Below are 23,822 nucleotides of genomic sequence, written 5' to 3'. Positions count from 1 at the left end.
CTGCTGTGGTTGAATGGTCTTCTTCACCGGCAAGGCACGATGGCGGGGCAGGTTATCAACCTCATCACCACCCTCCTCCCAGCACATTGCTTTCCCAGGATGGCAGTGATCCTTCTCTGCAGGTGAGTGTCAGCCACAGACATTTTGATTTTTGCATGAAACGTTCCCCCTCGGTGCTGTTCTGTCTCTTGCTCCCCAGCCAGCCCATGCTGCTTCCCAAGACCTAATTATGCCCCTTCATCCGTCTCATTTGTACTGTGCTAGCAGCGGTGACAGGGCTCACATTCCTCTGCTGAGTTTCTCAGGAACTTTTTCTTTGTCCTTTTCATCTTCTTTTTAAGATTTCTCAGCAATTCCGATCAGCTGTTTATATTTAAAGATTGTCAAGTTAACAAGAACTTTCTGATCAGGCTGGAAGAGGGCAATGCTCCCTCTCATCTTCACTGTGATGCTTTTTTAATTGTCCTCGGCTAAAAAATGCTGCAAAAAAAGATGAAGAAAACAAACAAACAAAAGTGTGGGTGTTTTTCTAAGTAAGTGCCACAAATTCAGAGCTTTCTTGCTTCTGGGCTGATTGCATTTTTGCAAGGATGGATGAGACTCCTCTCTTCTACATGTCTGATATGGGCTGAGACAGTATTTGTATTATGCTGGAGTCAGTGAAACGGTGTACTTGTCCTATATAAAATATAGGAAAATATAAAAAATAGATTTTTCTTTTCCCCCTGGGAAAAACAATTAGTTCAGGGCATGTAAAATGTAACATTTTATTAAAGACATCTGCATGCATGGAATGGGGTCTTGTTTAACTAGACTGAAATAAGTTTAGAAATCAGGTTATTTTTTGCATTGAAAACCCGCATCATGTCACACTGAAAAAACGTACCTGAAAAGCACTATGTTGCTTGAGAGCACAGAAAATGTGTGCAGGAATAAGGAAAGGGCTCTTTGACACATACAGTCTCATGAAGTTCCTTCAACGTGAATTTGCAAAACAATTTAGTTGAGCAGATTTTTCTTTTTTATGGGAAGTGTATGGGTGTAAAAAAAATCCATTGCCTTAGGAATATCATCTAAGTCTGCTGTCCACCGTCCTGCCCCCAGGGCAGCGGAGGCAGGACACAAACGGGTGCTGCTCAGCCTCAGGTCCTGGTGCTGTGGCACAATGTTGTGGGGACTGACCACATTTTCACACTGTTCCTTTAAATAAACCAGGAATAAACCAGGTCCTGGGTGGTACCAGACACAAGGCATCTCTGCAACTGCCTTGCACCAGAGGTGCTGGCCTTGCAGTTAATGTGACATATAGGGAGAAACTTTTTTCACTGTTTTTTCCCCATTTTCCCCACTGTAATTTGTGTTTCTGACATAGAAGAATTCCCCCCCTACCCCCAAGGAGTAAACCTGTTTGATAACTGGATGGTGCATTCAGGGAGAGGTGGAAAACTGGGCTAGTACAAACTTGGAAAAGTCAGAAGTTTGTTCAAAATATTTTTTTCTAATTGAGTTTTCCTAGACAGTTTTCTTAGTGGATGGTAAAGGGAGTTGTGTGTGTTACAATATAAAAGCAATAACTTCCCTATTGAAAGTGTGCGTACACACGCACAACTCTGGGCTTACGTACAGTAGGGAGGCGGGGAGCACTAATCAAATCCAAACATTTTTTTTTGGATCGAGCTGTCTGGGTTGTCAGTTAGGGAAATTAGCTCATCTATCACAGATCTCTAATTTCCCATCACTTTCCCTGAAACCTGTAGGCTTTTAGAGAAACTTCTTCATTTTCTCCCCTCATTATTGTTTCCTTTTAAATTCCTTCTGTTCTTAAGTAGGAAAGTCCCAGAGGATTTAGATGTGTCTAAAAGAGAAACTTTGGAGCTCTTCTGTTTCTTGCATGAGTATCAGAGAAGATGCCTGGGCTACCGTGCTGGGGGCATCAGCAGCGAGGGATGAGGCGAGGGTGCATGCCCAACCCAGTGTTGGTGCCTGCACGGTGGTCCAGGTGGTGGGAACATGTTACGGGGTGTTTGTGCAACACGCTGGGTGCATGTTTGCTTCGCCTGGGGTATTTGATAGTCTCAGCTCCTGTACACGTTTGTTCGTGCCCCTCGGTGTTCACGGGGGGCTGTGTTTGTGTTGGGCTGGACGTGTGTGTGTGGCCCTGGGTGTATCTGCGCTGTCACCATTCACATCAGATCCCCATCCAGACCACCGGCGGGTGCATGGCCCCTCACCCTCTTTTTGCGTTCACCTGCACGCCTTCAGTTTCCTTCTTTATTTGATGTTGTGGCTCCCCTGCAAATCCTTTGCGTTTCTGAATTTATGAAAATGGCAGAGTAAAAAAGAAAGCTGGAACAGCTGGGGATGCCTTGGGGACGGCGCTTCCTGGCCCCAAAGATTACTGCACTATCGCATTGCACTTAATTGTTCCAGTGTTTAGCAAATTGCATTAATTAAAGTGGCACATCTGGCCTTTTTATCAGAGGCTGTGCAGTTCTGGTTTTGATCCTGCAGTGACAGACTCCGACAGTATCAGCACCCCCCGGGTAAACACTCATTACACCAGGGAAGGCTTCCTTTATTCTGCGGGAAGCCAAAACCCGGGTCCGATGGAAGAACAGAAGCCTCATTGAGAGGCTTCCAGTAAGCCCTGGGAAGGAAAACCCAGTTATTAGCAAAGTTCAGTCACCAAGGCTCTCTTGATAGCAACAGCTACCCTGCCCAGAAAGGCTGGGTTTTACCTCTTCCCCAGTAAATCGGCTTCCACTCATGTTGTAGGTTTGTGCCCCAAAAGCAGCTGAATTGAACGATCAGGTTTGCGCCCAAAAAGTAGCTGAATTGAACGATCAGCCAAAGCCGAAGCTCCGCTCACCTGGGGACTCACCTTCCCTCTCCCCTGTGAGCACCCCGCAGCCTGGGCTGCAGCCCCCCCTCATTGCACAGAGTAGCTCACCAGCAAATACCTTGTTTAATTTTATTTATCTAACTCTCCCAGCTTTCTAGAGTCAAGGAAGGGAGCTGAAACTCTCCAGAAAAGAATTAATGCACTCTGCAATAGATATCTTTTTCAGCTCTGAAGCTACCCACAGTTTTTCTGGGGGTGGTGGTGGTGGGGAAATCCGAAATTTCAGCACAGGGACTTGGTCCCTGCACTCCTAAATCACTGCATATTCCCTCCATTGTTTCATCCCTGGTATTTTTAACAATGCATCCATCACCTTAGTAGCACAGGTAAAGGATACTTTGCCCCCTACATCAGGAGCTATTCTTAAAATAATGGGCCGTGAATGGAGCCAAATTATCTAATGGAGCCAATTATCTTAGCGGATAATAACATTTAGGTAGTTTTCCTATAACCAGAAACTTTGTCTGCTTTTTATTTTAGTGGCATTTATATCCTGGTGCGTTGGGCATGGCATTAAAGACCTCATCAGTTAAGCTTTTCAAAAGGAGGGAGAGGTAGGGGAGAAGGAAGAGAAAAATGAAGTAGCAGGTCCTGGCTCAACATACGATGTCAAACCTGGCTCATGTTTGCCTTTCAGGAGAAGGACTTAAGAAGTTTACAAACTTACATACGAACGAACTCACGTAATACAGGCATGTCTGGGTGGCAATTAGATGATTTTTTTTAACTTCCTACTTAGAGTTGTGTGTATTTAGGGGCCTTTCAGAAGACAGCTTCTGAAAGCCTGCAATTTGTGTGCTAATAGAGTCAGCCCCTCTCAGGTCTGCAGCGTGGCCCCGTGCTTGGCTTAGCCCCCTGCATCCCCCAGCTCCACTCCAATAGGAGAGAAATTACCCTAAATGCTGTTTGTGATGGCCTGGAAATTGTAGATAATGACATGGTGCCTAGGACAATTACTCCACCCATCTAATCCCAGGCTGCCAGGGCAGTTCTTCCTTTGGGATGGCTGCCTGGTGCTCCATGGGGTCTTTTTTTGGAGGAGGGGCTGCCAGCAGGCAGATTGGGCTCTGTTTTGCTGGACACATTGAGGAGCACTTGTTTAGGAGTGCATCACCTTAATAGCTCAAGTGGTGCTTTGCACCCATTAGAAGCTATTCTTAAAATAACTGACTGTAAAGGGAGCCAAAATAGCTTCTGGAGCTGGTGGGAGCTGTGCCGCTCTGCCCGCTCTGCCCGCAGCTTGCTGAGATCCTCCAGATGTAGCTGAAACACCAGCGTGGACCACGCTCCTCCAGGAGGCCCTTGGGCTGAGCCCAGCCGGTAGGTCCGAATGCTCTCTGACACTTCAGCATCCCTGCCAGATCTCTGTCAAGTTAGCTCAGGGATCCCAAAGTTACGGCTCCAGAGAAGGCTGTTTCCTTGCTAAATTAACCCTGCCTTTGGCATTGCCCTGCAGAGAGCTCGGTCCCAGGTCAGACTCAGCCACCAGCCTCAGCAAAGGGCAGCCAGGGAGGCAGGCACAGCATCCCCATTGCACACAGGTTTGTCTCAGCATCCCGGCCCTCAACCTGCCCCGTTTATTCTCTAAACACCTGGGGATGGATGCTCAGCTCATGCAGTGACAGGTCGCCACTGCCTTCAGCCTTCAGCCTTCAGCCTTCAGCACAGCTAGCCCGATTCACGGCGCTGCCAGCAAACCGTTCGCTGAAGAGCTAAGAGGCGAGGGAGGAGGGAAGGGTAAACTTACACACAGGAGCCTAAGAAAGAGTCCACTTGTAAATCAGCCACAGCCAAGCTCCCATTAGAGGCACAGGCACAGAGATACAGTTGCTCAAGGCTGTAGCAGATTTGCAGTTGTATGGGGTAAGTGTTTGCTTCCCTCTCTGTATAATTACTGTTACTGATATCATTACAGTGCTCCACTTGGCACATCCGTTCACTTGGCAGCTTGACTGAGGCATTGGGCTTTCCAGCCTTTAGAAAGCTTTGCAACACTTCTCCTCAAGCACACGCTCTGCAGCTAAACGAGTAATTATCTGGGAGCTTTAATCAACCTTCATTCTAACTGAGTTTGCCACTAAATTTGTAGCAAAGTCTGAAGACCCTCTGAAGCACGAATACGTGCTGGCATTTTGTGCAGGGAGGGCCTTCAATTGCCTTGTTGGTCTGAACAGAAACTTTCTGTCTTCTGCAACTGCTCTCGCCTTGCAGTATTTAAATGAATGGGTGCTTGGGAGCGCGGCGCACCCGAGTCCCGGCAGAGCTTTGTCAGGAAACAGCTCAACATCTGCCCTTAGCGTGGGACGTTTTATTTATGTTTCCCTTGGCAAAAGAAAAGGATCTGTGAGCAGGAGGTGGGAAAAAAAAGGTGTTCCCTAACAAAAACAGCCAAGGAGTTTGATTCCTATCTGCAGTCACAGTAAAAATTACATGGTTAAAGATGCAGAAGAACTTTGAAATGTTCCAGATTTTGCAAGCCTGCATAGGATAAGCTCCCTTTGTGGCACGGCAAGCCTGCCTAGTGCCCTGATAGGGGACTTCTGCTTTTTGCTTGCATCAACCTGCTCTGCTCAAGCTGCTCAGAAATGTGTAACACCCCTGACTGCTGTCACAGCCTGCTGGAGGGCAGTTGTTGCCTGAGGAGAGGAAGCTTTGCCATGAGGACCCTGGGTGCATCCACAGTGAAAGCCAGAGCCCTGCAGCTGGCCTGGCTGCACCTCAGGCTGCTGCTGGTCCAGGAGTGGGAGACGGGCTCAGGATGGGCTCGGTGGTCTCCCTGCCTCTGCCATCCATCTGTACAATGTTATGCCAAAACAGGAGTTGCAGAACAAAACGTTTCTGCTGTCTCACTGAGCACATAGTGACATTTTCTGATGAGGCAGGAGTTTTGCTCACATGAATTGTTCCTTCTGAAAATGCTAGCTTATGTCCCTCATTAAGTCTTAATTTCTTCTCCCCCTCTCTCATCAACATGAATTAGTTTTCTAGCTGGAGCAACACGGGCAGGTGAGCACCTCCCATCACCATCCTGCACCCTGCATGCCCCACACTTCCAGAGAGAATAGAGGGAGCAGCAGAAGCTGGGTCTGGTTTGCCCAGCCCCCAGCCCAAACCGTGCATTTCCAAGCCAGAGGATTTCCTACACAGTTTCCTGACTTCCAAGACCTGACTGGGGCTGATGCTGTGTGGATGGATGGACTCACAGGCTGGATTCACCACTCCACATTCAGCTGACTGTAGAGCAAGCATCCAGAAGGTTATATCACCTGATATGACCCTCGTAGAACAAGGGTCATAAAATACTGAGTTACTTCAACTTTTAACCTAATAATATGTAGCTGATTATAATTTCACTTCCAGTTATGAAGATTTTGTTTGCAAGCAACAGAATCCATCAGTTCACTTGGTCTTTTGTTCCAATGGCTAATTTTCCTCATCCTTAAAAATTTATGCCTTATTTCTCATTTGAATAGGTATAATTTTAAATAGAAGGCATTGGCTTTTGTTACTAAATGAAACAGTATTCTGGTATTAAATGTCTTGTCTCTGATCTGATACATATTCTGCTGCACGTCCTTTGCTAAACTAAAGATTTTTAAATCTCTCACAGTAAAGTGTCTAAGGTATTCAATAATTTTTGTGTCCACTGTCAATGCATAGACCGAGGGACCACTAATAAAAAGAGCAGCACGTGGAGACAGAGGGTCAGCTAGATCAGTAAATGGAGGGAGATGGATCCAAAAGTAGAGACAAAGAAAGGGAGCAATAGATAAATCAATAGATCAACAAAATCACAGACCCCCCCCTCCAGGTTGCACCGAGTCCTTCACATTAGTGAACAGTTTTCCTTACCCGCAAACTGAATCGGTTTACACAATCCATCACTCTGCTGATGAAGTCATTTGCCGCCTTAATTTCACCTGGAAAACATGTCCAGTCACCGATCACATGGGAAGCAGCCTCTGCTTTCACTCCCAGATCCCTGGCACCATTTCTACTATATTTAGCAGTCACGTCTTCCCGTCACTCACCAAAAGCGCCTGGATCCGACACATTCAACTTTGCACCGCAAACTTGCCAACTGGCAGGAGCAAAAGCAACTTTTTTTTTTGTCCTTAGTCGACTCTGGCCCCCGGCCAGTCAGTGTCTTCATTTATTGTAATGAATTTGTGTCATTAATATGTTGGATATGCACAGCAATTGCAAAGTAGTACATTAGTACAAAAGCTATTGCTCTGGATGCCAGCCTTTTATTGCCACAGCTGATTTACAGGCTGATAAGCAAGTTTGCAGTTGTCCTTGAGGATGGGAGAAGGACAGGTAGCGTGGCAGCGCGAGGCAGGCGAGGCAGGCGAGGCATTGTGGCGGCCGAGGGAAAGGGTGAGATTTCCCAGGCCTCGCACAGCTGGGGGTGGGCTTGGCGGTTTCATCTTTTCTCTTTAAAATGTCTTCGCCTTAGTGTGAGCGCTGGGCGATCCCGGAGAAATGCTGCAGACAAAGCCTGTGCGAAACTCTCAGGCACTTGGAAAGGAGATTAAATGCCGTTACAATACTGTAGGTTTGGGAGCTTCTATGTGACTAGCTCATAATAGAGCCATGTCATCACTTTATTGCAAAGATACGATAAAGACAGGCATTATATGGTGTTAACATTTAACAGCCATAACTTAACTTTCAAAAGACTTTACAGGCCAAGTCACAGTGAATTGTTTCTTTCTGTGCATTTAATCCTTGGCTCACAAGCTATAGAGCAAGGTTTTTTTTGCAGAAAAGATGGAGCACTAAGCAGACAGACTGACAGACCTGTCTGTCTGTCGGCTCTGGAGGGTAATCCCTTGAAATGCAACCTTAAAAAAAGGAAATCTAAAAGGAAGGCGTGAAACAGGACCAGCGCAGACAACATACTTGACTGTCAACAAGAAACACCAAGCATCTCCCTCCTGGGACTGATCCTGTGCCCAAAGGACCCAGCTGGGAGCCCCTGTATGTGGCGGTCTTGGTGGAGTGGGAAGGGTGAGAGTCACCAAGAGACTTGGGCAAGGGCAGAGCATCAATTCAGACCCATTTAGGCACCAGAAAATGACCTGTGGGCCAAGAGGGATCCAGCCAAGACGCTCCATATCCCAATGATCCCCACCAGCATAACACCCTGCTTGGGCTCCAGAGCTCATCCCAGCACGGAGACACCCAGATCAAGAGTCTGAATTTGGAGAGTGAACTGTTGGTCAGACACTTTCCCAGGAAACAGTTTCCGTGTGGTACTCACTGCTACAAGGTATGACCAAAAGCACCGTGCGACAACATCAGATGTCCCCTCTGTAGGAGTGGTGTGAGCACCTGGAGTTACAGAAGAAGAGTGACTCACAAGGTGTCCTCTTTGGAAAAGGTGCTGGATCCTCTTGCTTTGAGCCATGACTCAAAATTTCACTCCTGGGGAGGAAGGAGGAAAATTCCCTGTGGATGAAGCAGGGGAGAGAGGATGTTGTTGCTGTTATCACCCAGTCCTGCCTCTCCTTCCTCTGCAGCAGTTGGGATGAGCTATTGATCTGTGGGAGTCCCGTGCCCTCCCATCTGGCCACCTGGAAGGCAGGAGGGACGATCCCCCCGTATTTCACAAGCCCTGAGAAAATGGAGTGGGCAGTCCAGGGACCACCAGCCTGTCACTCCCCATCTTAATTAGGACTGTCAGCTTGCCTTGCATTTTAGGTAATTAATTATGCTGCTTCATAGATGCATTTCTAGTTGACACCAGTGCCTGCCGACGGGACGGGGTATTGATTTCAGCAGCTTCCCAGCCGCCTTTCTGTTTGTTTGTGCTTGCAGTCAAACTCACACAACAGGAAACATTTGGTGAGTGCTCAGGAAAATAATCAACAGCGTTATCTGAGAGCCATATCAAATAGATTTGGGCCAGAAATGGACTCAGCTGCTGAAAACCTATTAGCAGCATCTCAGATTTCCTGTGTACCAGCAGGTTAGGGGGCAAGCACTTTAACATTGCCCACAGCTTGTGGTTAATTACTGTTTGTAGAGTTACCGTCTGCAGTTATGCTTGACAAAATGCCCATAAAGACAAAAATGAAATGCTTGCTGCTTTTGGATGGATGCCACCTGGTCCCACTACCCTTCCTCCCCCACTGGGTGACAAAAAATCCTGCAAAGACAAAGCGGAGCTGGCGTGGTGTAGAGCTTTTGTGCTCGGTGCGAGCAGCAGTGCCCTGGAGCAGCCGTGCTAACGGGGGGACTCCGATCCCACGCTGCAGCGGAGCCGTTCAGAGCTGTGACCCGGTAACTTGCCACAACTCAACATGGCTCTTGCACGTGTTCCTGGTTGCTCTCTGGAATAGCCACTGGCATGGCAGTGGCACAGCACACCTGATCTACCTGCTGAAAGAAATCCAGAGCCAATGCAGCAGGAAAAAGGTCTTTTCTAGCCCTGAAGATTTTTCCCCTCTTAAGAGCTACAGCACAAGGTCCTCCTTGGGCTGGTCTATACTGTCAGCAAGATGTATATATATATATATATATATGTATATATACACCATCATATGAAACAGGCAGAGGTGTGAGCTGGTGGGACCGCACAGTGTGGGATAGGCTGTGCAGGCAGCTGGAGGCTCCTCAGCCTGGCAGGGACACGGCCGGAGGGGGAACACGAGCAATGCATGAAGTTCAGTAGCTGGTTGCTGCCTCCTCTGATAATTAAATCTGTGGGTAACATCAAATAACTTGATCCAGCGCTGGACTCAGAGCAAAAGAAGGGGGAAAAGCAACAAGGAGGAAGGAAGGTGGCAGGAAAGGCAAGAGGAAGAAACAGGCTGGTAGCAGGTATCTGTTGCCTCTCCGTGTTTGCATTAATTCCCATTTTTTCAGGAACACTGGAGGAGCAGTGAGGTTTCGGGGGGCCCTGCGGGTGAAAGGCATGGGTCTGGTGAAGGTGGCTGGCCTGATTTCTGTGTATCCATCCCTGAGACCCTGCTTGGGACCGTGATGTCGGGACCCCAGGATCACAGTCATGACTGGGGAAGTCTAAAGAGCCCCAGCAGCGTAATGTGTAAGGACAGGCTGGAAATGGATGTAAAAGGGGTGGCCAGTATCTGCCCCCAGCCCACCTCGGCAGCCCCAGCTAACAGGACAGGTAATGGGCTGAGGGCCATGACCCAGGCTGGGCATCCACTGCCGACCTCTCCCAGGGGTTGTGACCTGCAGGTGGAGAGCGACTAACGTGGAGATTTATGCCTTGTTAATAACAGAACCGAGCAATCAGTGTAATGAAATCCATGCTCGGCATTAATGACTGGCCAAGGCAGCAGGGTCCGAGCCTTGCCTTCCCCCAGGGTGGGCAAAAGGAAGGTCTCTGGCTGGATTCAGTCACTGCCTCCAGAAAACGGGGCCATGCCCGTGCCCGGCAGGACCAGGACCCAGCTGCATTGCAGCAGGACCAGCCCCAGCATGGCAGCTGTGAACGGGCATGCAGCAGTACAGGAATGGTGAGATGTTTGTCCTCCAACAGGTTTGTGTCCCTCAGATGCCATGTATTGCCCCATGGCATGAAGAACCCCAAGTATTTTTCCTCTGGAGTACAAGTTTCAGGTTTACATCACTGCCTGGATATTTTGGATTACTTCTCCCCCATAAATTCCTGGCTTCTTTTCATCAAAGATCAGGAATAAGAAGGCATGAAGAGTGTGGATGTACACCTATACCTTCCCTGGCCCTCCAAATGGGTATTTCCATATATATCCAGAAAGCTCTTTGCATGAAAACACATGCAAGACAAAGATGCTGAAGTGACTCAGATTTTTCCTAGTCACTGTGACATGCAACAAATTTTGAATTCTGACATTGTGATTCAGACACAGCTAAAATTAGACTGTGGCTCTGTGAGTCACTTGATTTTTGCTTCAGAAGGATGGTATGACTTATGCAAAGAAGTCATGCTATAGCCTACTATAGCCCAGATATGCAGCTCCAACAGCTATATAAAAATCAGCTGTGCAGCCCCATCTCTTACTGCGAATATAGCCTTACTATAATAGTATCCCCTTACTAAGGATGCCAGCTCCATTCCTTGTTGTCCAGCAGGACTCTGGACTTGGAGAATGGAATTTAAAAAGTGAGAACAAGCAAAAAAAGTCGCATTTAATTTTATTTATTTATTTTTTTTAAAGAGCATCTATTTTAAATTGGTAGGGAAACTACGGAATAGAATCAGCTAAACTGCCAAGCATCACTAGGATTCTGTCATCAATCATTTCAAAACATTCTCCAGAAGAAATAAAAAAATAAAAATGGTTATGGTTTAAGTTTTGTGGGGAAAGCAGTTTTGAGGAAGCAGTGGAGCCAGTGCTGCTGCTCCTGGAGCGTCCACCCCTGCCCTCATGGTTCAACTGCCCACCGGCACCGGGCACTGCACCTCGCTCCGCCAGCTACTGGTGTCCACTTAGCTGTGACAGGGGAAACTGGAGGAAAAACCATGCTGTGAGCTTTGCGTCCAAAGCTCTGCAATGGAATGGGAAGGAGGGAAGCTCCTGGGTGGTTGTGGCAGGGTTTGCCCCAGCAGAAAGGGAAGGTGGAGGCTGAGCATCCATGTGGTGATGGGCAGCTGCCAGCCTGTCACAGGGAAATGAAGATTTCCAAACAGGCCTGCAGAAACCTAACTGTAAAATAATCGTGGTTTCACTCGTGCCAGGGAACCCTGCTGAGGTTAATCTCTTGCCATTAAGGATTTATTAAGGCAAAGCACGGCGTGCCCAGGGAGCTGTGCCTGCGTGCACCCAGCAGTGCTGGGAAGAGGAGCACGCTCCGAAACCTGCACCCCCCATGGTCTGCACTCCCCATCGCCTGCACACCCCTCGCTGCCGGAACAGGAAACATCCCATCAACGTTCCAGTATTTATTTCTCTTTAACCTCCCACCCTGCTAACCGCCCCTGCACTGGAGGTGCAATTAAGCTGGGTTCTCGTGGGAGCTGGGGGAGAGGGGCACTGGGAGCAGAAAGCTTCACCCGCTGTGTCATTAGTATAAATTGTGTTTGTGCAAGTTATATTTTATGGCAGGCGTGTCAATTAGTGTGTGAAATTTAATAACCCAATTGAGCTTCCCTCGCTCAAAGCTAAATTGAAATCTGTTGCCTGTTTGGGAGAGGGAAGGGGGCTGTCACGGATGGGAGGTTGAGCTGGTGGGTAGGGTAAGGGTGTTTTTATGTTGATTAAAAAAAAAGGGAAGGGTTTTGTCATCCTTGGCCAGGCAATAAACACCAGCTTTGCTTGGAGAGAGCAGCTGATTTGACTTTTTTTTTTTTTTTAAAAAAAGTGGTGACTTTTTTTGGTGAGAGAATGCTTGGGAAGGAGAATGGGAAGATTATTTATTTGATTACATTTGGTTATGTTTCTAGTGGGGGGTAAATTTCCCCATTAATGACTGCAGCACTGAGGGTAGCTGCGGAGCAATCCCAGCTCTGAACACCTGGAGCCTGACTACCAGGAGGAGGTGGACATGCACCTCAGCATCACCCTGTCCCACAGCAAGGTGAGGGGTGTGATGGGTGGCTGCCCAGACCCCCCCAGAGCACAAGCACCAAAGATGAGACACGCGGGGTCAGGAGGACCAATATGGGGAGCACAAAGCGATCGGACCTTGCCCGTAAGAGGGGCTGCGCAAGCTCCGGAACAGGGACCATGAGCAGATATGTCTGTTACTGGTTCATTTAACTTACTCCAGGCTTCGGGGCGGTTGGTGGCATCAGCTGGCCCTACCCTGCACGTGCTGTTTGTCTCACCACTGCCATAGAAATACATTCAATAAAAACATGAAAGTTAGTGCTTTCACCTAATGGCATGGCTCCAGGAACTGAAGACTGGAAGCAAACAGCAAAACTGAGACTTGTGAGAGCTCATCTTAGTCTTTTATCCTCACTTCTGTAACACTTGGTGTTTTTTTCAAAAATGCCCAGCCCCAGAATCACAGCACTGACCCCCTCTCGCCATCAGGGGATGGCCTGAGAACACAGCTCTCCACCTGCCACCCCTGGAGACTGGAAGGAGAAGATCTAGACCATGAGACGAATGCAGAGTCTTACAAACCAAGCAACAAATAACTATAATTCAGTGTGAGATACATTCAAGGCAGCAAACCTTCCAGGTCTGTATTTAATCACTTGCTCCTTTTGAGCTCTGTCTGCTGGACTGGGTTTGTCCATACCCATGTGGGAACAGCAATGTCCTTCATGCCAAATACACAATTTCTGCTCACGGCCCAATCCCATCGCTCTAAGCTGCAGTTTGCCCAAACATTCTGTTCTTCTGCTTTTTGAGGTGGGGTGCTGCATGCGTCCTCCTGCCTTCCCAACACCTTGGAGCTGGCCAGAAAGCCTTTAAAGAGATGTGGTTAGGAACGCAATTCCTGAAGGAGTGCTCCAACTGCCATCAGCCTGGCCTGGCCTTGTTCTGCTGGAAACGGGGAAATGGTGCAGCTGTGCTCACGCCGCAGCGGGTAGCTGCCTGGCGCAGACTGCTAAGCACTTTTTCGCCTGTCTTTTAGCTCGTGGGTGTTCAGCTGTGCATGCAAAGCAGAGCAGCTCTAAGAGGAGATGGAAGAACCAGGAGGGGGGGGGGGGCATGAAGGGTAAGAGAGGGCAGAGGGAGAGGCAGCAGCCCCAGGCGTTGGGTTGCATGTGATCAGGTGAGCGCTACCTGTGCTCTGCTTGTTCTCTGGGGAGAATTCCCAAATCGGAGCAGCCTCAGCTGAGGCAGGACAAGGCATACTGAAGCTATGGGGTTATTCACAAAGCACAAAGCCAGTGTGTATGATCAAACATATTGTAGTGTCTCAGAGTCCCTTTGTTATCAGCCTGGGCTGCGGAGAAGCTCTGCACACCAGGGTGTGATGATGCAGACCTCCAAACTGTGTCCAGGAGTGATAACAAAGCCCTGGCAGGAGAGCTTGCTCACTCCTCCCCTCCAGCAAGCATGCTGCTGGTGGTCATATCTCTAGCAAAGCATAAATCACGGCAGTCAGGTGTGTTGCAGAGGCTTTCTGAGCTTCCAGCTGGAAGCACCACATGAAAAGGCAGCCCATCTCCAGGTCAGCAAACCTGCAAGCATCCTGGCCATCGTGCAGCAGAAGCCGCAGGAGGACAAGTTGCAGTGAGGCCATGGGGAAGGCAAAACTTGTTCACCAGTTGACAACACAGCATCTGGGGCTGTAGACCTTCAGTGTGCCCAGCACTGAGCTTGAGGTGTGGGAGACTCATGACTTCTGATGATGCCCATGGGCAACCAGAAAGCTGGAAGGGCAAATCCAGAGACGGTGCCAAATGGCAAACCTTGCAAACCAGACTGTAAAAGGGGTCCCCTCTCGTGCTGCTCTCCCCTTTTTGCACCCACAGGGATGTTTGGCCACAGTTTTGGCTGCTGAAGAATGATGGAAAACTTAAGCACTGGGGTGTCAAGTTTGGAAATGCATCAAGACCTGAACAGGTCACAGCCTCTTCATGAACCTAATAAGATTCAAGAGGAATCTTTTTTTGATGACCAGAACTGCCCAGTTATGAGATAACAGACTGGTTTTCTGATCTGCTGTTACATGAAGCTGTAAACTCACCCCCACACCACCTTCCTTGTGCTCCCCCTCAGGAAGCCGTGCGTGACAGGGGGCTTCCCCTGAGAAGGCCACCTGCGTGAGACACCACCATCCTTCCCGGAGCATTTACTCCATCACACAACTATAAGACTTTGGGTCATGAGGCAGATTGTCCAGATTTAGCAATTCTAGGACATGTTCACACCACCCAGGTTAACACCTAGGTTCAGGATGGTGATGGCCAAGTCACACCAACTGTTATCCAGAGCTGCCAGCTTCCAGCACAGTGAATGGAAAGAAGAGTTCAGACTACTTTCTGTTGAGATCTGTTTTAAATGCTCCCTGTTTATGTAGGGAGACAGAGACAGGGTCTTCTCGGCAAGAAACTGTCTGAATCATAGCTGCTGTCCCAATCAGGGAGCTATGACAAGTCCTAACAGGAGTTTAAGCTTCTAAAGATGCTTCGTGCATCATTTTGGGGATAGCAGTCTCTTTATCCAGCAGAGAGAAAGCCATTCTACAGCCCTGGTGCTAAAGACAGCAGGTTCATTTTGTACAGCTCACTGACCTCCTCTGTTCCTCCCCTCCACATCACTCCTGCCCAGCAGAACATGTGGCTTGCTGTATTTCTCCATGTCCCAAAGGACAACATCTAGCTGGCAAACAGTCTCCCTCCAGTCCCATGCCCAGGCTGTTTTTCTCTTCCCTCCTCACTGGCAGATATTCTCCAGCCAGGCTCCACTGCAAACATCTCCTGGGCTGCTGGTCTCAAAGCTCTCTAAGAGACCCATTATCCAGCAGACAGATGTCTAGGACTGCTCGGCTTTCTTGGAGGAAAACAACACAAAGGATAGTTTTGTGGTAGCATCTTTTCACCAAGCCCTGCTGAAAATCCAGGCAGTGAGCTGGAAGCAGCAAAGAAATGTTTATGAAATTGCTTTCACGGACACTGCACATGTGGTGATATGTTTGTAAATCAGGCCATGTCATTTCCTGAAATATATGAGCGAGGTTCTGGATATTTAATGAAATAAAGATGTATTTAGTTTCAGCTTTTTGATGCTTTGGAAAACAGCATCACCTTGGTTTGAAGGGAACTCTTAAATAAGATTGAGTTACTATGCTGAGCAACCTACTGCAAAGATACAATCTAAGGAGGGAACCTGACCCTGCCAGGATCTCCTCTGTTGTGTGTTTGCATTGTACCAGCTTCTAATCTGCAGCACATATCTACATTTGTCTGTGTCCCATTCAGACCAAAAAAGAGCCAGCTGAGTAGCTTCATAGAATGCTAAAAAATAAATTTGCTACATGAAGGAAATTTTAAGGTTACAATCTGCATGGTCAATAGTTCAGGTTTAAAGCATCTGAAATGCTAGAGATCTCCCATGTCCTCCAAAAATCTTAAGAAGAAAGTTAAAATGCTGCAGAACAAAAGCCTTTAGGAAGGTTTGCAATGGGAAAAAATACTAAACTTAAGATTTGGGACACTAGTGACCCGTACACATTTTTCAGTGAACAGCAAGGTACCATTGAAAGAATTCAGTCCCCTTCACCTGATCAGCCACTAGCAATGCCCAAGGTATCCCAAGATCCCAAATCCACTCTGGATCTTCTTAACTACCCAACTACTTGTCCCTGGTTACTAATCTTTTGACCAACAAGGCTTGATTTTCAGAGGAAGGAGGTGAAATATTCTAACAGGGTACTGCCAAAGCTGGTGAGAATTTCCTGGGAGATGCAGAAGAGATGCCCACAGCCCAAGGTCAGGTCCCTGCCTGGGTGCTGACAGCACGGCTATAAACGATGCAAATGTTCTAAGGCACCCAAGATGAGCAGAAGTGTTAAGCAGCACAGCCATTAGAGCAAATAACTCATAGCAATGTCCACTCCCCAAACCCGTGCTAAAAAGGACCTTCTACCCTTCCAGCAAATAAAAGCTAAAATTAAACTGCTGAAAACTAGTGATTAGAAATATAACGAAAGACTGGTTTTTGTGGGCACAGGGAGGGAATGTCTTTAAGTCCTTCACTAGAAAATCCTAGGCTTGACCATACTCCAGGCTGCTGCAGGGCAGGCTGCTTTACCTTTACATGCAAAGAGGCATGAGGACCGGGAAGGCTTTATAGCACTCCAACTGGGCAGGTCTCATATCCATGTGGGAGTCATGATTTTCCTTTTAGAGAGCCTTCAGGTCCTTAGAGAAATATCATCTGGCACTGTGGGAACAGGTTCAACATATACAGAGAAATACATTGATAGAAAAATATTGCTTCCAAAAGAGAAGTTAGGTTCTTTTTCAGGAGAGAAGGAAACCTGAAAATTTTTCAGGGATGGAAAAAAAATATGTCTTCATTTCGTAATATTTGAAAAAAAGTTCTGGGAGACAAGGAAAATGACAATGAAAATGAGAAATGTTGACAATGGAAAGAACTGGGGAAGGCTGCAGGAGACTATCAGGGCCTGGGTGCAAGGAAGGGAGAGGTCAGTGGGCAGCCTTGCAAGAGGCACTGCAGTTACTTGCTGGAAAATGAGGGGGCTCACTGAGTTTGTGGGATGTTTCACTGAGGGTTCTGCAGTTTGGAGAAGCACTGAACTTCCCCTGAACCCCCACCCCAAGGTGAAACCGTCTCCCTCGCACCCGCAAAGCACAGGCTCCCGAGAAGTGCCATCTCCTTCTCCCCTTCTCCTCTCCATCCCTCTTAATATCACTGTTCTCAAGTTGCCTGATGTGCCGTTTATGACAGAAATAACCTGCCTTGGCAATGACACTTGAATTTCACTTAAGGTTCATCACATTATTAATGACAAGATCAATATTACTGAAGCCGCAATAAGAGCTCTTACCATTCATCCTCCTCCCACCCCTCCCTTTCCCAAGCACCACGCTCTTTAAGACTCCAGCTCTTTTCAAGGGTATTTGCCCAGCCCTGGCAGGACAATCGCCCACTGCCGGGGTCAGTGCGTTCAGTCCCCGGCAGCTGCCCTGACATATTTCTCCCGAGCCTTGAAACCTGAGTGATAAAGCTCAGGAGTGGAATAACCCACAGACTCTGTCTAATCACAGCGACCGCCGTGGCCTTGCTGAACTCTCCCCCTACAATTAGGTAATCACGCTGGCAGACAAGTCTGATTCATATCGTTTTACCATCAGTAAAGTGATATCTATCAACCTGACGACAGACCTGTTATTGCTGCAAACCACTTCAACCTACCCAGTTAAAAACCCCTTGTAAAAGCAAAAAAGGGACTTGGACATATTTTATGGTAAATTAACTTTTAACATATTCTTTCCCTCCTTATATGGAGATCACATTCACGGCAGACACTTGCAAGAACATCTGCGCTCCTCACCAGCTGCAAGGGTGATGCTGGGCGAGGGCTGGCAGCACCCCTGGGATGTTGGAAGGGATATAGGATAATCTGGAGAGAGGAATTGCCCTCTCCTTTTGCTCATCTCTCTTTGTTGACTCCGGAGGAAGCCCAGGCTAGGTGAGAGTAGTTATATAGGATGACTCCTACCCCAAAGACGAGTCTCTGCCCCAAGGAAGGCAAAGGCACCCGAACTCAAACTGAAGCTCTCTCTGGTCCATTGATACTGAACTGCTTTAGCTTTGCTCTACTGGACCCCTGATGCAAGTCAACGAAGACAAATTGTAAACCTCATCAACTCAAACGAGCTTTGGATCAGGCTACAGAGCAGACTGGAAATAAACCACATTCCCCCAGCCCTACCCAGTGCAGCCTCTCAGCCAGCCCAGGGAGGGTGAGGGATTCATCCTGGCCTCCAGCCTGCACTAAGTTCTCACCTGCTGCCCATCCAACGGGTCTTGAAGTCCCATCCTCTAATTCTGGGTTAATTGCTATTCTAAAAGTGCAGAAATTTGGTCAGCTGCTTGGTTGAAAGCACATGAGCGTTTCAGTGGCCTCCACAGACCCCAGTACTGAACCTCGACCAGGACTCCTCTTACCTGAAGGCAGACAAGGCTCCACTTTGGAATTCCATTTCAGTTATTTTTCCCTGAAGGAAATATCTCACAAATGCAGGGCAGTGGGAAACTGCATCTTTATCATCCAGGGCCATGTGTATTTTTATTATATTTTCTTTAAACTCTGATTTTTATTCTATTAATCCATTTCTTCTAGGCTTGTACCTTAACAAAGCCAAAACCTGTGGTAACAAAGTGCAGCCAGGCCATTCCACAGAAATACCTTCACTACAGAACATGAACTTCCCATTGTAGAGGATGCATACGGGCACTGATTGATCCCCAAACTAGCATTTCAATTTATTTCCCACTGGAGGACTCATTCATTATGGAGAAATAAGACTATTAAATGCATGATAAAGCACATGCATCAATAGATGAGGCTGGTGGTTACTTGACTTTACCTATCTAAACAATAGCTGGTAAATAAATCTATTTGTGATCACAGAAGAGCTTTTAAAAAGAATAAGGAAGCAGTAATTATTAAGCAGCAGATTAAAAAAAATTGCTTGCCATTATTACCACCATGTGCACACACACACACACACACGCACATGTATTTTGCTGTTGCAGCTGTGACTGCAGGACAAAGGCAGGTCAGACGCACAGATTGCAAACAAACTGCCTACAGACCTGCTCAGAGTCCCAGTGGCCTCTTTCAGATGTGTGCAGGTATGTGTGTGCTTGCGTGTTTATGTGGCAGCAAGCTCTTATCTCCAGCGGTAGGGAAAGACACCCAGAGGAGACCATGCAAGGTGTTTTTATCAAGTAGCTATGCTGTTTTGGGTTGGGTTTTTTTTTTTTCCTTTAACTGATTTTCCACCCAAGCAGCCTCTGGGAAGCAGCAGGGTGACTGTGCTCTATAAATGTGTCTTTCTTTTTTTTGAATATATATCCCTCCACACCTGCAATGGATGAAGGAAAAGCAACAACAAGAAAACCTGAGCACATCGATGGTAAGGGAAGGATCCCTGTATCATGGTCTTCTCATACGGTCAATGACCCTCTGGCCTCTCTCCTTACCCTCTGCAGCCACTGTCTCTTCACAGAGCTGTCTTGCAGCATCTCCCTCCCTGTCTTTGGCCTCCCAGTCCTGCTGCTTCTTATGGCTTCACCTTCTCACTTGGGAAGGTGCGTGAGGCCACTTACACTGGCCCTGACTCACCATGATGCCCCCTGTCCTGGACCCTGGTGTACAATCGTTTCTGCCTTGCCAGGAGTCTCCTGATAGCAGGTTTTGCCCTTCATCCACACTCGTCCAAAGATACAACAACTTGGAAAAAAAATAGTAGCTGTGGTTGTGTGCTGGGTGGGGAGAGATGAGACTGGAGCAGCTGGGTGAGAGCACCAAGTGGTGCCCTCAGCCCCAGTCCTAAAGATTGTCTACGGTCCCGTCAGTTTTGGCGAGTTAAGGTTTGGCACCAAGGAAACATCCCACCTCTGATATAAAGCTACTACTCCCATTTGTTCTTTTGAATCTTCTTTAAAGTTTGAGGAAATTAGACAAAAGCTTGAACACAACCCCAAACTCTGGAGATAAAGAGCTTCCTGGCATCCTCATGAAAGTCACGGGGATTTCAGATGAAAACTCTACCACCACAATAGCTAAAAATTTATTATTTTCTGCATTTAATCACATTTCCTTTCACTGACCAGATCTCGGGTTTGCCTTGCTGGACAGCGCAGGTGTTCGTGCTCATCCCTGGACAACAGCGGAGACCCCGGGACAGCCTGTCCCCCCCGGGGTGCTCAGCAGTGCAGAGCTCTGCTTCAGCGGGGACGGGGGAGAGGCTGCGACGGCAGAGACAGACAAGACAGTGAGAAAGGAAGAGGAAGAGGAAGAGAGAGGAAGAAATGGACCTTTCCAAAATCAAGAGATACAAGTCCGTAAATAATCTGAAATGGGACCTAAAAGGCTGCAGTGGGCAGAGCTGACTTTCTTTTGAAATTGTACAAATCAACCCAGACTGGTCTTTTTTGTGCCCATTTTTGAGGACATTGAACAGTCCCACAACTGCTGCAACAATCTTGTAAAAACATATGGATGGAACTTATTTTTTCCTCTCCCCTCCCCCGCCTCACCCCCAGCCCCCTTTGAATACCTGCCCCAGAAAAAAAACACACCAAAAACCACCCAACAACAAAAAAACACAGCACCAACCGACCCAAACCCACAACAGCTCAATTCCCCTTTACCCATGTTCTCAGACCTCCAAGAAGCCAATGTCAGGCTAAATAGATGTGACATAACTCAGCAGATTTTCCTGAGCTCTAATTGAATTATAAGCCATTAGTTGATGGCCGCGTGTTCCAAAGCTGAATGTTCCCTGCCCGGTAGAAAGTGATTGACCGATGTAGCAGGGCACAGTGAGCCCGGGGCAGGCTGGTGGGCAGGGTGGTGGGCAGGGTGGGTGACGGACCTTCCAGGGACCGTTCCAGGTGATGGTGGGCGAAAGACATCTCAGCTGTGCAGGTTGGTGCCGAGGACAAATTGCAGAGCCGTAACCAAATACCCTCACGCGCTGATTTAAGTGAAACAGAGGGGGGAACCAGTGACACACGAATGGCCACTTTGGTCTCCATCCTAAGATAAATCAGTTATCTGTTTTTTCTCACTGTGCAGGCAATGGCATTTTATGAAGCAGCTGTCTGAAAGGAAATTTACTGGACAATTAAAAGTGCTGACTTTCAAGCAGTGCTCTCGAGGTGGAGTCTAAAATTATTGGGTGTGAAATGCAAATAGATTTAACAGTTTTACTGCTATTTATATGACGTTCACCCATTCCCAGCTATTTTTCCTCCCCTTTTTTGCTCTGATTTTAAATGGTCCCAACTTTCACAGGTTTTAACAATCTCAGACACATGCAGTAAAACCTGAAGCACACTCCAAGGCTGAACAAACCGAGACCAGTGGTGTGTGCAGTGAGGGAGGGTGGGTGAAAGTAAATTCTATCCCAAACCCCTAACAAAATATTAATTTAGAAATAAGCCGGTAATTACATTCAGCTTTGGGTCTGCCCCACAATCCTCTGAGGCGGTTCTTATTCAATAAGCTTTTGGCTAGTACCCAACAAACCTCCTACTTGAATAATCACAAATTGACCCAACTAGCTGCTCTCCCGCTCTAGGAAAACCTTCCCTGAGGAGGAATGTGGGAAACCCACAGCCTGGTGGCAGGTGAGGCTCCGGAGAAATCTTGTTCCCATGGGCACATCCATGGAGCACCCATTTCCCCAGCTGCTCCCCTGAGGTTCAGCATGATCTAGCAGACCTAGGAAGAAGTTTTTATGAGGTTTTATTCCCTGCCTGTTACATTACATTAAAGACCAAAACAGTTCATGGCTTAATTAAAGATTAACTGTATAGATCAGTAAAGCAAGATTGTCTGAGGTTGGCCAGGCAGGGCCCTGGAAGGAGTGTGAAGGGATGAAAAACAGTGGGAGAAGCAAAGTGAAGCAACCCCTCTGGAGCCTCCAGCACTGCAGAATTAGGACTTTCATGCCTTTTGGCTCATCTGACTTCTTAGTTTAATCGAGGGCAAGTATCTATTATTCCTGCCTACCTCCCACTGGATCTCACTTCATAAAAGGTGCCGCTGAAATGCTTGCTACAAGGAGGGATTTTCTGTGCTACTTGTAATGGACCTCTTGTACTTGTAATATCTGGTGCTGTGAGATTTACCATTGCTGCGGAGAAATCTTTGCTTCTCAGACATTTTGGGCTGTTGTGTGAGGTCTGTTGTATTGAAAGAACTCTAGTCTCAACCTAGCTTGGAGCCAGCTCTACAAATTCATTGTTTATCTTAGTTTCTGCGCTTGTGACCTTCATTATCTTTCATGGGGGATCAACAACCTCCCTACCAGGCTTTTCCATCCCTATCTTGCCTGTGAAATAATACTTGTGACTGCTCGAAAACCGCCGCAGCCAAATTCACATACCAGTCTGTGGGTGAAGTATCCTTTGTTAGCATGTTCAGATAGGCACATACATCCACATGCTTCTCTGCCATGTTGTCATTGTCACCCCAGTTCTGCACAATTAGCTCTAATTAATAGATGTGCCTACACCGAAGTCCATAGAAAGTTCACTCGTTTGCTTCCCTGTCCTATGGGGAGCTCTACTTATTGAGCTGGATTTCTTTCTCATCTCTCTTTGAATGCAGCCCTGGTGAGATTTGGCAAAATGTTTAAGTAAAACCATAAATTCCATTTGTCTTGATTTCACCTCACCAAGGGGCTCGCTCACCACTACCCCTCCTCTGCCCTAGACATCCCCCCGCTAGGGTGAGGACATGAAATACTCTTCCAGGTACTGCAGAAACAACCCACCTGGACCAAAAGTGAGGTGCAATAAACACGCCATGCGCCTGCCCCTCTGCAGGTCCCTGCTGTGCTGCCACATACCATGCCGAGGTGCCCGTGGCCACTTACAGTGGTGGCCCCACGTATTGTCTGTGGGTCAACACCTACGTGCCACTCTCTGGGACTGGGGTCGAGCACAGAGCTGAGGGACTCTCTCCTCCTCCTCCAGTCCCCCCCCGGCAGTGAATCTGAACTACAGCCCTCTGTTTGCAGCTGCAACAGTAGAGATCGAGTGAAGTTTTCCTTCATTTCTCCTTTTACAGAAATCAAATGTGAAGAAAGCAGAGCAGTGTCTTGAATGTGAATGCCTTTCCCTCCACCCTCCCATTACAGAGCTCACGTTCCTGTAACTCACCCATCAAGGCAAAGCCCCCAAGATCCTTCCCTGCGATCCAATAAATAATAATAATAAGCATTCTACCAACTCATATTTCTGCAAGCTGGCACTGATTTATTTTTTTGGCTCTTGCATCTGAAATAACTGAAAATATACAATGGGATAATGAAAAATCTCACTTTTAATTCTGAAGTGAAGTTTGCCAACCTGGAAGGTCTTTAATAATGGTTTTCTGATGAACAAACACTCATTGGATCTCCACTTGGAAGCTACATTTTGTTTAAATCCCTCTATGTCTGTATATCATATATGCAAATGTAATTATAAACAGTTGGGGGGTACACCATATAAACCTAGGGACTCATTCAAATAGATTTGACTTAGAAAAAAATGTGTTTCTAATAGAAATAAATAGGACAGTTCAGTGGAAACCGTGCCCATGCCGGAGGGATTTTGCTCCTGGTGCAAAGTAGGAGTGCTCACAAGCACTTTTATTACATTTTTGTCTGGAGTTTCCCAGCTGGTGATGTCTGTGCTTGCACTGCATAGCTCGCAGGCAATGAGCCTGACTCCTCCAAGACGCATCACCACCACCCTTGCTCCACCCCTGAGTGGATGGGGTGCAACCTGTGAGCGTTCGTTATAGGGCT

At 47.4% G+C, this 23,822-nt stretch overlaps 1 long non-coding RNA gene across 1 annotated transcript in view; it reads right to left on the bottom strand.

Moving 5' to 3' along the window:
• Positions 1-7,132: 7,132 nt before the first annotated feature.
• LOC114011812 (uncharacterized) overlaps positions 7,133-23,822 on the bottom strand; it is a 69,267-nt gene continuing 52,577 nt past the window's right edge. The window contains exon 2 of the long non-coding RNA XR_003553908.2: positions 7,133-8,332. This is a non-coding gene — a long non-coding RNA (uncharacterized LOC114011812). The remainder of the gene's footprint in view (positions 8,333-23,822) is intronic.

The sequence above is a fragment of the Falco peregrinus genome, chromosome 2, assembly GCF_023634155.1.
Source record: "Falco peregrinus isolate bFalPer1 chromosome 2, bFalPer1.pri, whole genome shotgun sequence".
NCBI lineage: Eukaryota > Metazoa > Chordata > Aves > Falconiformes > Falconidae > Falco > Falco peregrinus.
Note: the sequence above shows the minus strand (reverse complement) of the source record. Positions and strands in the feature narration are given on the sequence as shown.